We start from the raw sequence: 6,000 nt of genomic DNA, 5'->3' as shown, positions 1-6,000 counted from the left end.
TTTTTTTTTTTTTTTTTTTTTTTGTGCAACGAAGTGTGGGAGTCTTTCCAAGTTATAAAAACAAATGCTAAATATGAAGTATGCAGACCTCATTATTTTGATAACAATTTTTAAGTCCAAATGTTTGATCTTGAAATATTGAAACTATAGATAGATGTTGTGTGGGATCCAAGGTTATGTGTGGTAATCTACAAAGTGTCAGCTCAAGTCATTACCTGTGGTATCTTTTCTCTTGCAGACAACATCAATCTCACAGTGTCCTTCGTGTATGGGTTTAATCATGTTGAAGAACGGGTTGCACTCTGGGACGAGTTAGCCTTCCTGCACTCCTCCATCCCGTTTTCTCAAAGTCCTTGGGCAGTTGTAGGAGACTTCAATCAGATCCTGAGGAGTGAACATAATTCCGCTTTTCCCTCTGCGGATATTGATCTTCATGGAGTCAATGCTTTTCAGCTAGCGCTTCAGGATTCAAATCTTTTTGAAGCTCCAGCCAAAGGTCTTCCTTTCACCTGGTGGAACCATAGGGAATCGGATCCTGTCTCCAAACGCATTGATCACGCCCTCGTCAATGAGCACTAGGCAAGGTTGTTCCCGGATGCTTTTGCAGAGTTCTTGGAACCTGGTCAATCTGATCATGCTCATTGTTTGTTCACAGTTCCTGTCCTGCAGCACACACACACTAGACCATTCAAGTTCTACAGTCACGTCACAGATCACCCAGACTATTCTGACGAGGTTGAGACGCATTGGACTCCAGCTTCTGTTATTGGCTCCAATCAGTTCAAGCTTGCTCTTGCCATAAAACTTTTAAAACCTTGCTTGCAGAGGCTTAATAGAAATCATTACAGTGGGATCTCAACTCGGGTCAAGGAGAAGGCTGATGAGGTCGCTAAGCTCCAGAGGAGGTTGCTAAATTCCCCCAATGAATCACTAGCAAGAGAGGAGAATGTAGCTACAGAGGAATGGAAGAAGCTTCTTACTGCCGAGGAGAAGTTCTATATGCAGAAGTCTAGAATCCAGTGGCTACACCTTGGTGATAAGAACTCTTCGTTTTTTCATAAGGTTGTGATCCAGAGGAACACGCAAAATCATATCCACTTCTTCTCCGATTCAAATGGTAGGAAAGTCTCCTCTCCATCTGAGATGAAATCGCATGCGGTAGAGTATTTCAAGTCTGTTTTAGGCTCCACGACTCTTCCCTTGTCTCTTGTTACTCTTGAGTTCTTACAGGATCTCCTCCCATTTAGATGCTCAGCTTCCCAAGCAGAGGATTTGTTGAGTCAGGTTACAGAGGAGGAAGTTCGTAACACCCTATTCGCCATGCCATTGAACAAGTCCCCTGGACCAGATGGCTACCCCGCTGAGTTCTACTGATCAGCCTTGCCTATAGTCGGTAATGACCTTATTCTAGCCATCCAAGAATTCTTCACGAATGGCCGGCTTCTTAAAGACATGAATGCAACTGTAATTACCCTTATCCCTAAAACGCCAGAGGCCTCTGCGATGTCTGAGTTCCGACCTATCAGCTGCTGCAACTTGGTGTACAAAATCATTTCAAAGATTTTGGCAAACCGTCTGAAGCCCATTCTCATGCAATGCATCTCACCGAACCAGGCTGCTTTTCTCAGTGGTCGCAGCATAGGAGATAATGTCCTCCTTGCAACTGACTCATTCGAAACTACGAACGTGGTGCTTGTAGTAAGAGCTCCCTCCTCAAGGTTGACATCCGGAAGGCATTTGATACTGTATGCTAGAATTTCGTTCTTAAGATCCTTGAGGCTCTGAACTTTCCTCCTCTCTTTCGCTCCTGGATAAAGGAATGCATCTCTATGCCTAAGTTCTCCATCGCTATCAATGGTGAGTTAGCAGGATATTTCAAAGGAGAAAAAGGATTGAGGCAAGGGGATTGTATCTCTCCCTACCTGTTCATCATAATTATGGAGGTTCTTTCGAAAATGCTAGATGTTGGGTTAGTCCAAGGCAAGTTCTCTGCACACCCGCTGTGCATTTCTCCTCGTCTGACCCATCTATCATTTGCAGATGACCTTCTCATTTTCTCAGACGGCTCCATCTCCTCTCTACGGGGAATAGCTGAAATCATGCATCAGTTTCACTCATTCTCCGGACTGGAAATGAACCCTGATAAGTCTGATCTCTTCCTTGGGGGTTTCACCGAGACGGAGGCTGCAGCGATATCTACCTCCATCGGCATCAGACTTGGTACTTTCTCAACTAGGTACCTTGGCCTCCCGCTAAGGCCGACAAAACTATCATTGGCTACTCTTCATTCTTTCATTCAGAAGATCACAAGCAAGTTACACTCTTGGACGTCCCAGTACCTGTCTTATACCGGTCAGGTTCGTCTAATTGTCTCTGTCATTTATGGAAAGGTGAATTTTTGGAGCCAAGTCTTTGTGTTCCCCAAGGGTTTCTATAAGATTATCGATTCTCTTTTTGCCGCATTTCTGTGGAAAAATGCAACCTCCTCTACAAATGGATCAAGAGTTTCTTGGGCTGATATCTGAAAGCCTAAATGTGAGGGAGGATTGGGTGTAAGGCCCTTGGAGGAGTTTGCTATGGTTTTTAGATTGAAGCAAGTTTGGCGCTTATTTACCAACTCTGATTCTCTCTGGGTGTGCTGGTTAGACACAATGTCTTTGGTCGTAGGAGCTATTGGCTTATGGAATCCTCTCCGCGACTCTCTTGGACTATCAGGAAGATGCTGGAGTTAAAACCCTTCTTTAAAAAGTATGCCCGATGTCAGGTGAGAAACGGGAGGAAAGCGTTGTTCTGGTTTGATTCTTGGACCACTATGGGTCCCTTAATTGACCTCTTTGGAACCTCAGCGCCAAGGGAATTGCGTATTCGCCGTGATGCAACAGTCTGGGATGCCACAAGGGATGGACAGTGACACTTACCGCATGCTCGTTCCCCACAAGCAGAACAGCTTCACACTTGCTTATTCGCTATCAATCCTCTATCACAATCAAGAGGATCTGACTGGTACGAATGGAGGACTTCGTCAGGTTCTTTCACGGACAAATTCTCCTGCAATGGTACCTGGTTGCAAATCTGCGAGCCCTCCCTTGTTGTCTCGTGGTACAAAGTAGTCTGGTTCAAAGAAGATGTCCCTAGATTCTCCTTTATTCACTGGCTGGCAACATTGCGCAGGCTTAAAACAAGAGATCGACTGCGTCAATGGGGAATGAGTGTCCCTCCTCAATGTGTGCTCTGTTCTTCAGGTGTAGACTCCCATGACCTGTTCTTCGAGTGTGACTACTCAAGAGCACTGTGGGTGGGGCTTGCGGGGAGGGTTCGACCTCACCCTCCTACCTCCCTCCAAGCCGCCGCCTCATGGGTCATGGCTACTCAATCCACACCGCCGCGTTTTGCGTGTAAGATCCTTAAACTCCTTTTACAAGTCATAGTTTATATGATTTGGAAGGAGAGAAACCGCAGAATATTCTCTGCTGATCCAACCTCGATTGGCTCTGTTAAGATCCAAATCGACCGAACTATGCGCAGCCGTCTCATCTCCTTTTCGCCGGAGGGTACAGACGCTACCATTTCTCTCCTTGAATACTATTTTGGTTGTATTTTTAGCCCACTCTAAGTGTGGTAAAACTCTTTTTTTGTAAGACAAAGGAAAAAAAAAAACTTTTGTTGTTGTTCCATCGCTCTTTCTGTTAAGAGCTCGGTCATATTTTTTTGATTTCAGTGTATAATGTAACCTTTTTTATTTGGTATAAATTTAACATTTCACCGAAAAAAACTATAGATAGATTTCTAAAATCTAGATAGGTTTCTAAAAGTAACTCNGTTAGACACAATGTCTTTGGTCGTAGGAGCTATTGGCTTATGGAATCCTCTCCGCGACTCTCTTGGACTATCAGGAAGATGCTGGAGTTAAAACCCTTCTTTAAAAAGTATGCCCGATGTCAGGTGAGAAACGGGAGGAAAGCGTTGTTCTGGTTTGATTCTTGGACCACTATGGGTCCCTTAATTGACCTCTTTGGAACCTCAGCGCCAAGGGAATTGCGTATTCGCCGTGATGCAACAGTCTGGGATGCCACAAGGGATGGACAGTGACACTTACCGCATGCTCGTTCCCCACAAGCAGAACAGCTTCACACTTGCTTATTCGCTATCAATCCTCTATCACAATCAAGAGGATCTGACTGGTACGAATGGAGGACTTCGTCAGGTTCTTTCACGGACAAATTCTCCTGCAATGGTACCTGGTTGCAAATCTGCGAGCCCTCCCTTGTTGTCTCGTGGTACAAAGTAGTCTGGTTCAAAGAAGATGTCCCTAGATTCTCCTTTATTCACTGGCTGGCAACATTGCGCAGGCTTAAAACAAGAGATCGACTGCGTCAATGGGGAATGAGTGTCCCTCCTCAATGTGTGCTCTGTTCTTCAGGTGTAGACTCCCATGACCTGTTCTTCGAGTGTGACTACTCAAGAGCACTGTGGGTGGGGCTTGCGGGGAGGGTTCGACCTCACCCTCCTACCTCCCTCCAAGCCGCCGCCTCATGGGTCATGGCTACTCAATCCACACCGCCGCGTTTTGCGTGTAAGATCCTTAAACTCCTTTTACAAGTCATAGTTTATATGATTTGGAAGGAGAGAAACCGCAGAATATTCTCTGCTGATCCAACCTCGATTGGCTCTGTTAAGATCCAAATCGACCGAACTATGCGCAGCCGTCTCATCTCCTTTTCGCCGGAGGGTACAGACGCTACCATTTCTCTCCTTGAATACTATTTTGGTTGTATTTTTAGCCCACTCTAAGTGTGGTAAAACTCTTTTTTTGTAAGACAAAGGAAAAAAAAAAACTTTTGTTGTTGTTCCATCGCTCTTTCTGTTAAGAGCTCGGTCATATTTTTTTGATTTCAGTGTATAATGTAACCTTTTTTATTTGGTATAAATTTAACATTTCACCGAAAAAAACTATAGATAGATTTCTAAAATCTAGATAGGTTTCTAAAAGTAACTCACAAACCAATAAACATTCGATTTGGCCAACTAACATTTTGAGTTTCATGAAAATGTTATTCAAGATCATCAAGGAGTTGGTCGTGTCTACGAAAAGGCTTTGAAATGCTGTTTTTAATTTGAAAAGTCAATGGTAATCCATTCGCCTATGATATGAGATGGCGAAAGCTAATTTAAAAAAAAATGTTCATGCCAACTCTTGAACATACAAGAAACAGTCGTATTATATTATTACACGATCGAGAGCGACCTTTGCCTGACAACAAATCTTTAGATCAGACTATTTATATAATTAAAACGGGGTTTCAGATTATGGCGAGAACGGCCGTTTACTATGTACTAATGTACATTAAATTTATGAACCTACAATTTAATGGAAATCTAAACTTTATCTTTACAATAAACAAACACATACTATATCACGACCTCGGAAAATAATGATTAAGGGGAACAACTAGGTCAAAGATAAAACACCTCGGAAAACAATGATTAACTGGAACAACTAGGTAAAAGATAAAAACAGTTGTTGCATGTATCATATATATTATGATGTGTTGACTCGAAAAAATCAAACGGATATGAAATGTATCTATGTGAAACGTACATATATACAACTATATCTATCTACACAAAATACAACACGTTTCTCGAAGGCAGGGCCGGTCCATGGGCCAAACAACTAAAACAAAGAATTAGGGCATCAAAAAATTTAGAATATTTTTTGTAAATTTTTTTATAGAGCTTTTATATACATCTAAAGACTTTTATAAAAATGTGGACTTTAATATAAATGCAAATCATAGTTTTTGATGTTAATTGTTAGTTTTGGTTTTGATTTTTTCCCTTTTGAGATTAATTGTTTGCTTTGTAAAACTATTAGATAAACTTTTTCATCAAATCTAATGCTTTGGCTTTGATTTGTGTTAGTACAATTTCAAAACATTAAACATAAAGTCTTATATACTATTGGTTATAATTTTTTGGTAATATATAAAAGAGCATGTT

The sequence above is a fragment of the Camelina sativa genome, chromosome 1 (assembly GCF_000633955.1).
Source record: "Camelina sativa cultivar DH55 chromosome 1, Cs, whole genome shotgun sequence".
Lineage (NCBI taxonomy): Eukaryota > Viridiplantae > Streptophyta > Magnoliopsida > Brassicales > Brassicaceae > Camelina > Camelina sativa.
This window is presented reverse-complemented; position numbering follows the sequence as displayed.